Source organism: Arachis hypogaea, chromosome 15 (genome assembly GCF_003086295.3).
Source record: "Arachis hypogaea cultivar Tifrunner chromosome 15, arahy.Tifrunner.gnm2.J5K5, whole genome shotgun sequence".
Taxonomy (NCBI): domain Eukaryota; kingdom Viridiplantae; phylum Streptophyta; class Magnoliopsida; order Fabales; family Fabaceae; genus Arachis; species Arachis hypogaea.
Genome location: NC_092050.1, coordinates 96,597,582 through 96,608,336, shown reverse-complemented (window position 1 = coordinate 96,608,336; position 10,755 = coordinate 96,597,582). Strand labels below are relative to the sequence as shown.

Sequence of the window (10,755 nt, the reverse complement as noted above, 5' to 3'; positions counted from 1 at the left end):
GCTTCTAAGATATCCATTCGCACCCAAGAACGTGATGAAGGTGATGATTATGTGTGACGCTCATCATCCTTCTCCCTTATGAACGCGTGCCTGACAAACACTTCTGTTCTACATGAATTAAGCAAGAATGAGTATCTCTTAGATCTCCTAACTGGAATCTTCGTGGCGTAAGCTAGAATGATGGCGGCATTTAAGAGAATCCGGAAGGTCTAAACCTTGTCTGTGGTATTCTGAGTAGGATTCAATGATTGAATGACTGTGACGAGCTTCAAACTCGCGAGTGTTGGGCGTTAGTGACAGACGCAAAAGGAGGGTGAATCCTATTCCAGCATGATCGAGAACCGACAGATGAATAGCCGTGCCGTGACAGGGTGCGTGAGCATATGATTCACTGAGAGGAGGGGATGTAGCCACTGACAACGGTGATGCCCTTGCATACAGCCAGCCATGGAAAGGAGTAAGACTGATTGGATGAAGATAGCAGGAAAGCAGAGGTTCAGAGGAACGAAAAGCATCTCCATTCGCTTATCTGAAATCCCTGCCAATGAATCTACATAAGTATCTCTATCCCTTTTATTGTTTATTTTAATCTAATAAAGTATCATGTTTAAATCCGCCTGACTGAGATTTACAAGGTGACCATAGCTTGCTTCAAGCCAACAATCTCTGTGGGATCGACCCTTACTCGCGTAAGGTTTATTACTTGGACGACCCAGTACACTTGCTGGTTAGTTGAACGGAGTTGTGTCCACACATAGTAAAGAGCCATAATAATGATTCCATACAATAACAAAGAGTACTACATTGATGTGATCACAATTTCGTCCACCAAGTTTTTGGCGCCGTTGCCGGGGATTGTTCGAGTTTGGACAACTGACGGTTCATCTTGTTGCTCAGATTAGGTAATTTTCTTTTTGTTTTGTTTTTAAAAATTTTTCAAAAAGCTTTCAAAAATTTTTCTTTTGTTTTCGAAAAAAAAAATAATAAAATAAAATAAAATAATAAAAAAAAATGTTTTCAAAAATAAATTATTCTATGGCTTCAAAATCTTTAAGAATGAATTCTAGTGTTTCATGAAATATGTTGAATCATATCTGGCTGTAAAGCCATACCCAAACTACTTTGGGATTGGTATTCAACTAATCACTCCAGCCCATGTAATTATATGTTGCAGCCTGGCTGGCTGTAAAGCCATGTCTAAATTCATTTGGACTGAGGCAGCAATTTGTTATCAAGAGCAAGTTAGTTGGAGTTAATCCACCTGCTACTGTTTCTAATCACCTGCTGAAGCTTGGCTGGCCATTGGCCATGTCTAGTGTTTTGGACTGGAGCTTTCTTTGAAAGCTTGGCTGGCTAGTGAGCCATGTCTAATTCCTGGACTGAAGCTTTAGGCTAACATGGCAAGATTCCTGGAATTCATATTAAAAATTTTGGAATCCTTATTTTTCCTTATAATTTTCGAAAAATATAAATAAAAATCCAAAAAAAAAATTAGAAAATCATAAAAATCAAAAATATTTTCTGTTTCTTGTTTGAGTCTTGAGTCACATTATAAGTTTGGTGTCACTTGCATATGCATCTTGCATTTTTCGAAAATTTCATGCATTCATAGTGTTCTTCATGATCTTCAAGTTGTTCTTGGTAAGTCTTCTTGTTTGATCTTGATGATTTTTTTGTTTTGTGTCTTTTCATGTTTATCATATGCATTCTTGAATTCTTAGTGTCTAAGCATTAAAGAATTCTAAGTTTGGTGTCTTGCATGTTTTCTTTGCATTAAAATTTTTTCAAAAATATGTTCTTGATGTTCACCATGACATTCAAAGTGTTCATCTTGACATTCATAGCATTCTTGCATGCATTCATTGTTTTGATCTAAAAATTTCATGCATTGCATATTTTTCATGTTTTCATAAAAATTCAAAAAATCAAAAAAATATCTTTCCCTTTTTCTCTCATCAAATTCGAAAATTTGGATTGACTTTTTCAAAAATTTTTAAAATCAAGTTGTTTCTTATGAGTCAAATCAAATTTTCAATTTGAAAATCTTATCTTTTTCAAAATCTTTTTCAAAAATCAAATCTTTTTCAAAATTCTTAGTTATTTTCGAAAATTCCAAAAATATTTTTCAAAAATCTTTTTCTTATTTTTGTATTAAATTTTCGAAATTAACATAAACAATTAATGTTTTGATTCAAAAATTTGAAGTTTGTTACTTGCTTGTTAAGAAAGATTCAAACTTTGAGTTCTAGAATCATATCTTGTGATTTCTTATGAATCAAGTCATTAATTGAGATTTTAAAAATCAAATCTTTTTCAAAACTAATCCTATCATATCTTTTCAAAATATCTTCTTATCTTATCTTGTTCAAAAAAATATCTTTTAAAAATATCTTTTCTAACTTCCTAACTTCTTATCTTTTCAAAATTTGTTTCAACTAACTAACTAACTTTTTGTTTGTTTCTTAACTTTTTCAAAACCACCTAACTAACTCTCTCTCTCAATTTTTGAAAATATCTTCTCCCTTTTTCAAAAATTTCTTTTTTATTAACTAATTAATATTATTTTTATTTTTAAATTTTAAAATTTTTTCGAAAAAAAAAAATTACTAACAATTTTCAAAAAACTATTTTCAAAAATCACTAACTCCTTTTCAAAAATAATTTTCGAAAATTCCTTCCTTCTCTCTCATCCTATTCTATTTATTCATTCATTAACTAACATCTCTTCCTCACATCATCACCAAATTCGAACCCCCTCCTCTATCTGTATTCGAATTTCTTCTTCTTTTCTTCTACTAACAATAAGGATCCTCTTTACTGTGGTAAAGAGAATCTCTATTATTATTATCATTTTTCTGGCCATTCTTCCTTGTCATATGAGCAGGAGCAAGGATAAGAACATTCTTGTGGAAGCAGATCCAGAACCTGAAAGGACTCTGAAGAGAAAATTAAGAGAAGCTAAAATACAACAATCCAGAGATAACCTTTCAGAAATTTTCGAACAGGCAGAGGAGATGGCAGCTGAAAATAATAATAATGCAAGGAAGATGCTTGGTGACTTTACTGCACCTAATTCCAATTTACATGGAAGAAGCATCTCCATTCCTGCCATTGGAGCAAACAACTTTGAGCTGAAACCTCAATTAGTTTCTCTGATGCAGCAGAACTGCAAGTTTCATGGACTTCCATCTGAAGATCCTTTTCAGTTCTTAACTGAATTCTTGCAGATATGTGATACTGTTAAGACTAATGGAATAGATCCTGAAGTCTACAGGCTCATGCTTTTCCCTTTTGCTGTAAGAGACAGAGCTAGATTATGGTTGGATTCTCAACCTAAAGACAGCCTGAACTCTTGGGATAAGCTGGTCACGGCTTTCTTAGCCAAGTACTTTCCTCCTCAAAAGCTGAGCAAGCTTAGAGCTGATGTTCAAACCTTCAGACAGAAAGAAGGTGAATCCCTCTATGAAGCTTGGGAAAGATACAAACAGTTGACCAAAAAGTGTCCTTCTGACATGCTTTCAGAATGGACCATCCTGGATATATTCTATGATGGTTTATCTGAGCTATCAAAGATGTCACTGGACACTTCTGCAGGTGGATCCATTCACCTAAAGAAAATGCCTGCAGAAGCTCAAGAACTCATTAACATGGTTGCTAATAACCAGTTCATGTACACTTCTGAAAGGAATCCTGTGAATAATGGGACGCCTATGAAGAAGGGAGTTCTTGAGGTTGATACTCTGAATGCCATATTGGCTCAGAACAAAATATTGACTCAGCAAGTCAATATGATTTCTCAGAGTCTGCATGGAATGCAAGCTGCATCCAACAGTACTCAAGAGGCATCTTCTGAAGAAGAAGCTTATGATCCTGAGAACCCTGCAATAGCAGAGGTAAATTACTTAGGTGAACCTTATGGAAACACCTATAACTCAACATGGAGAAATCATCCAAATTTCTCATGGAAGGATCAAAAGCCCCAACAAGGCTTTAATAATGGTGGAAGAAACAGGTTTAGCAATAGCAAGCCTTTTCCATCATCAACTCAGCAACAGGCAGAGAACTCTGAACAAAATGCTTCTAATTTAGCAAATCTAGTCTCTGATCTATCTAAGGCCACTGTAAGTTTCATGAATGAAATAAGGTCTTCCATTAGAAATCTGGAAGCACAAGTGGGCCAGCTGAGTAAAAGGATCACTGAAATCCCTCCTAGTACTCTCCCAAGCAATACAGAAGAAAACCCAAAAGGAGAGTGCAAGGCCATTGACATAAGCGCCATGGCCGAACCTGTGAGGAGAGGAGAGGACGTGAATCCCAAGGAGGAAGACCCCCTGGGACGTCCAGTGGTCAATAAGGAGCTTCCCTCTGAGGAACCAAAGGACTCTGAGGCGTGTGGAAAACGATCCAACACAAAACTCACCGGCAAGTGTACCGGGTCGCATCAAGTAATAATAACTCACATGAGTGAGGTCGATCCCACAGGGATTGAAGGATTGAGCAATTTTAGTTTAGTGGTTGATTTAGTCAAGCGAATCAAGTATTGGTTGAGTGGTTTGTGCTTTGCAGAAACTAAATTGCATGAATTGTAAAAGGGGAAGGGTGAATTGCAGTAAATGGAAGAGCATGAAAGTAAATGTGCTGAATCTTAAAGAACAAGTAAAGTAAATTGCAGAAACTTAGATTACAAGAAATGTAAATGACTGAATCTTAAAGTGCAAGAAATGTAAATTGCTTGAATGGTAAAAGGAATTGGGAATTGGGATTGCAGAATTTAAATAAGCAAAAGGAAATTGCATCAAACAGCAAAGCAGAAGATGAATTGAATTAGAATGGATCTCAAACAGAAACGTAAAATTGCTTTGAGAATTGTAAAGACAGAAAGGCAGCGCTTAAATTGCAGCAATGTAAAAGAGGTTGAAGATCTCAGGGTGGAAGAGACTAGATAACAAGTCTAGATCTCAATTCCTTCCTTGATCCAACAAGAACAATTGCAAAAGAGGTAAAGAAAAGTAAATTGCAGAATGAGTGAAAGAAGAAGCAATGAACAGAAAGTAAAATTCAATTATGCAGAAAATTAAAGGAGAGATCTCAAGGTGAGATTGAAACAGAAGTTCTTCAATTCTCTACCCAAGATCCAAAGCAAGAAAAATAAAAGAGTGCTCAAGCAAGAACCAAGAAGAAGAGAGAGCAATTCCCCTTCCACGTTCTCAGAGAATTCAAAGTAAAAACTCAAAAATGAAAATGACAATTAAAAGGAAAATTCAAAGTAAAAAGTAGCTCTCCTAATTACATCAAACTAACTCCTATTTATACCCTTTCTATTCTTGGATTTTGGAATTTGGGTGGGCTTTTGATTTGGTGAAGAAATGAATTAAATTGGATTTTTAATCCAATTCCTAGCCCAATTTGCACCTCCAGGGGAAAGCTCAGTTGGAAAATCCAACTTAGCTTTCAAGCATGCTCCATCCGTGTCAAGTGTGGTGTGCAAGCCTTCCTTGGTGTGCCAAAGTGTGAAAGTTCAATGCTCAGTTGGAAAAACCAACTGAGCTTTCCTTGTGTTGAGCTTTGTTGCGCCAATTTGGTGCTGTCCGCTTTCCTTGTGTTGAGCTTTGTTGCGCCAATTTGGTGCTGTCCGTGTCATGATGCGCATGGTTTCCTTCTTGGTGCGTCAAAATGTGATGAAGGATGGGAGAAGCAATGCTAAGTTGGAATTTCCAACTTAGCTTCCCTTGTAGCGCCTTTGCTTGTGGCCTCAAGGTCCCAGGTTCAACACTTGGTGGAGGAAGTGGAGGAAATCTTTGGAGCTAATTTCCTTGGATGAGTGGGCACTCCTCCTTAAGTTTCCAAGAATACCCAAGTTCGAAACTTGGAGGAAGCAATAAAGCTATTTTCCTTGTATTTCCTTGCAAGCTTGGTGGCACTCCTTCCTTATGTTTCAAAGAATACCCAAGTTCAAGTCCTGGAGGAAGCATTCTAGCTATTTATTCTCCAATTCCCTTGCAAGGAGTAGCGTGTGGTTCCAAGTTCGAACCATGGAGGATGCATTTTGGCTATTTCTTCTTGAATTCTTTTGTGAGGAACGTTCCTTGCCTTCTCCTTGGTCCTTGGTTCGAATCTTGGTGGCTTCACTCATGGAATTTCATCTTGAATTAATTTGAAGAGGTCCCCGATAAAGTTAACTTAGTTAACTTAGCTTTGCACCCATTCCTTGCTTTCTTTAGTGCTAAGTTAACTATTTTAACTTAGCTTTGTAGCTTCCTTCTCCTTCCATCCCTTGTGAAGCTCAGTTAGCTTTTTCAACTTAGCTTTCCTTTCTTCCTCAATGTGGTTATGCTTTTCCTTCCCTTTGGACACGCTTCTTGCTTCCTTGGGCACATTTCTTATGCCACGCTTTTCTTCTTTTCTTCTTTCTTCACCTTCAAGTAATCAAAACAACCAATCAAAGTATCACTAAATTCACAAGGTTTATAAATCATTAAAATTCAATTAAATTTGGCTTCAACCTCATGATTTAGCATCAAATAATTAGTGGTTGTTTGATTCAAAGAAGTCATGCATTTTCACTCCAAATTACTTACTTAGAATGCAAGAAAGTGCATAAAACCTACTAAAATTAAAGAAAAAGGCTAGTGAAACTAGGCTAAGATGACTTGTCATCAAGGCTCATCTAGAGACCATAGAGATTCCATTGAACCTCCTTATGCCCTTCATGAGCTCTGATGAGTATTCCTCTTCTGAAGAGAATGAGGACGTCACTGAAGAGCAAACTGCCAAGTTTCTTGGTGCAATCATGAAGCTGAATGCCAAATTGTTTGGCATTGATGCTTGGAAAGTTGAACCTCCCTTGTTCATCAATGAACTAAGTGATCTGGATCAACTGACATTGCCTCAGAAGAGACAGGATCCTGGAAAGTTCATAATACCCTGTACCATAGGCACCATGATCTTTAAGGCTCTGTGTGACCTTGGTTCAGGAATAAACCTCATGCCCCTCTCTGTAATAGAGAAACTGGGAATCTATGGGGTGCAAGCTGCTAAAATCTCACTAGAGATGGCAGACAGCTCAAGAAGACAGGCTTATGGACAAGTAGACGACGTTTTAGTAAAGGTTGAGGGCCTTTACATCCCTGCTGATTTCATAGTCCTGGATACTGGAAAGGAAGAGGATGAATCCATAATCCTAGGAAGACCTTTCCTGGCCACAGCAAGAGCTGTGATTGATGTTGACAGATGTGAAATATTCCTTCAATGGAATGAGAACTCCCTTGTATTCAAAACTCAAGGATCTCCCTCTGCAACCATGGAGAGGAAGCAGCAAAAGCTTCTCTCCAAGCAGAGTCAACCAGAGCCCCCACAGTCAAACTCTAAGTTTGGTGTTGGGAGGCCACAACCAAACTCTAAGTTTGGTGTTGAACTCCCATATCCAAACTCTAAGTTTGGTGTTGGAGAGTCTCAACAAAGCTCTGCACATCTGTGAGGCTCCATGAGAGCCCACTGTCAAGCTATTGACATTAAAGAAGCGCTTGTTGGGAGGCAACCCAATGTTTATCTAATTCTTATTTTTATTGTTTTTCATGTTTTCTTAGGTTCATGATCATGTGGAGTCACAAAATAAACAAAAAAAAATCAAAAACGGAATCAAAAACAGCAGAAGAAAAATCACACCCTGGAGGAGCATCTGTCTGGCGTTCAAACGCCAGAACAGAGCATAGTTCTGGCGCTGAACGCCCAGAATGGGAGCATCCTGGCGCTGAACGCCCAGAACAAGCATGGTTCTGGCGTTCAACGCCAGAAATGGCAGCAAAGGGGCGTTGAACGCCCAAAATGGGCACCAACCTGGTGCTGAACGCCCAGAGTTGTGTGCAAGGGCATTTTACATGCCTAATTTGGTGCAGGGATGTAAATGCCTTGACACCTCAGGATCTGTGAACCCCACAGGATCTCCACCTTACCTCCTCATAATCCTAGTTTTTTTTTCCACATCTTCTTCATCTATTCCTTCTTCTTTTGCTCGAGGGCGAGCAACATTCTAAGTTTGGTGTGGTAAAACAATTATGTAAAGGATCTATAGCTCAGTGGTAGAACATGTGGCTGCAAATCAAGAGATCCCTGAGATACCTCAGGAGATGCACCCCCCCTCCACATAATTATTAGAAGCAACTGAGGATAGAAATCCCAAAAAATGAAAAAAAAATCACTAGGAATCAAGCCGCAAAGGCAAGGAAGAGACATAGAAGAGCCCAAGAACATCATTGAAACGCCATCATGACTAAGGTGGATTCATTCCTTGCTCTTACTTTCTCTGTTTTTCGTTTTCTATGTTATGTGCTTATCTATGTTTGTGTCTTCATTACATGATCATTAGTAGTTAATAACTCTGTCTTAAAGATATGAATGTCCTATGAATCCATCACCTCTCTTAAATGAAAAATGTTTTAATTCAAAAGAACAAGAAGTACATGAGTTTTGAATTTATCCTTGAACTTAGTTTAATTATATTGATGTGGTGACAATGCTTCTTGTTTTCTGAATGTATGCTTGAACAGGGCATACGTCTTTTGAAGTTGTTGTTTAAGAATGTTAAATATGTTGGCTCTTGAAAGAATGATGACTAGGAGACATGTTATTTGATAATCTGAAAAATCATAAAAATGATTCTTGAAGCAAGAAAAAGTAGCAAAGAACAAAGCTTGCAGAAAAAAAAAAAGCGAAAAAAAAAATAGAAAGAAAAAGAAAAAGCAAGCAGAAAAAGCCAATAACCCTTAAAACCAAAAGGCAAGGGAAATAAAAAGGATCCCAAGGCTTTGAGCATCAGTGGATAGGAGGGCCTAAAGGAATAAAATCCTGGTCTAAGCGGCTAAACCAAGCTGTCCCTAACCATGTGCTTGTGGCGTGTAGGTGTCAAGTGAAAACTTGAGACTGAGCGGTTAAAGTCAAGGTCCAAAGCAAAAACAAAGAGTGTGCTTAAGAACCCTGGACACCTCTAATTGGGGACTCTAGCAAAGCTGAGTCACAATCTGAAAAGGTTCACCCAATTATGTGTCTGTGGCATTTATGTATCCGGTGGTAATACTGGAAAACAAAGTGCTTAGGGCCACGGCCAAGACTCATAAAATAGCTGTGTTCAAGAATCATCATACTGAACTAGGAGAGTCAATAACACTATCTGAAATCTGAGTTCCTATAGATGCCAATCATTCTGAACTTCAATGGATAAAGTGAGATGCCAAAACTATTCAAGAGGCAAAAAGCTATAAGTCCCGCTCATATGATTGAAACTATGTTTCATTGATAGTTTGGAATTTATAGTATATTCTCTTCTTTTTATCCTATTTGATTTTCAGTTGCAGGGGGACAAGCAACAATTTAAGTTTGGTGTTGTGATGAGCGGATAATTTATACGCTTTTTGACACTGTTTTTAGTATGTTTTTAGTAGGATCTAGTTACTTTTAGGGATGTTTTCATTAGTTTTTATGTTAAATTCACATTTCTGGACTTTACTATGAGTTTGTGTGTTTTTCTATGATTTCAGGTATTTTCTGGCTGAAATTGAGGGACTTGAGCAGAAATCAGATTCAGGGGTTGAAAAAGGACTGCTGATGCTGTTGGATTCTGACCTCCCTGCACTCAAAGTGGATTTTCTGGAGATACAGAACTCGAAATGGCGCGCTTCCAATTGCGTTGGAAAGTAGACATCCAGGGCTTTCCAGAAATATATAATAGTCCATACTTTGGCCAAGAATTGACGACGTAAATTGGCGTTCAACGCCAGCCTTCTGCCCAAATCTGGCGTCCAGCGCCAGAAAAGGATCCAAAACCAGAGTTGAACGCCCAAACTGGCACAGAAACTGGCGTTCAACTCCACAAATGGCCTCTGCACGTGCAACACTTAAGCCCAAGCACACACCAAGTGGGCCCCGGAAGTGGATTTATGCATCAATTACTTACTCATGTAAACCCTAGTGACTAGTTTATTATAAATAGGACTTCTTACTATTGTATTAGACATCTTTGGACGCCTGGTTCTTAGATCAAAGGGGCTGGCCTCTCGGCCATGCTTGGACCTTTCACTTATGTATTTTTAACGGTAGAGTTTCTACACTACATAGATTAAGGTGTGGAGCTCTGCTGTTCCTCAAAGATTAATGCAAAGTACTACTGTTTTCTATTCAATTCTTCTTATTTCGCTTCTAAGATATCCATTCGCACCCAAGAACGTGATGAAGGTGATGATTATGTGTGACGCTCATCATCCTTCTCCCTTATGAACGCGTGCCTGACAAACACTTCTGTTCTACATGAATTAAGCAAGAATGAGTATCTCTTAGATCTCCTAACCGGAATCTTCGTGGCGTAAGCTAGAATGATGGCGGCATTCAAGAGAATCCGGAAGGTCTAAACCTTGTCTGTGGTATTCTGAGTAGGATTCAATGATTGAATGACTGTGACGAGCTTCAAACTCGCGAGTGTTGGGCGTTAGTGACAGACGCAAAAGGAGGGTGAATCCTATTCCAGCATGATCGAGAACTGACAGATGAATAGCCGTGCCGTGACAGGGTGCGTGAGCATATGATTCACTGAGAGGAGGGGATGTAGCCACTGACAACGGTGATGCCCTTGCATACAGCCAGCCATGGAAAGGAGTAAGACTGATTGGATGAAGATAGCAGGAAAGCAGAGGTTCAGAGGAACGAAAAGCATCTCCATTCGCTTATCTGAAATCCCTGCCAATGAATCTACATAAGTATCTCTAT

The 10,755-nt window shown here is 38.4% G+C and overlaps 1 non-coding gene across 1 annotated transcript; it reads right to left on the bottom strand.

Annotated features, from left to right (window-relative positions):
- Positions 1 to 3,410: 3,410 nt before the first annotated feature.
- LOC112752513 (small nucleolar RNA R71) lies at positions 3,411 to 3,518 on the bottom strand. Its single transcript, XR_003176947.1, has one exon. It is a non-coding gene; the product is annotated as a small nucleolar RNA R71 (small nucleolar RNA).
- Between the last annotated feature and the right edge of the window lie 7,237 nt (positions 3,519 to 10,755).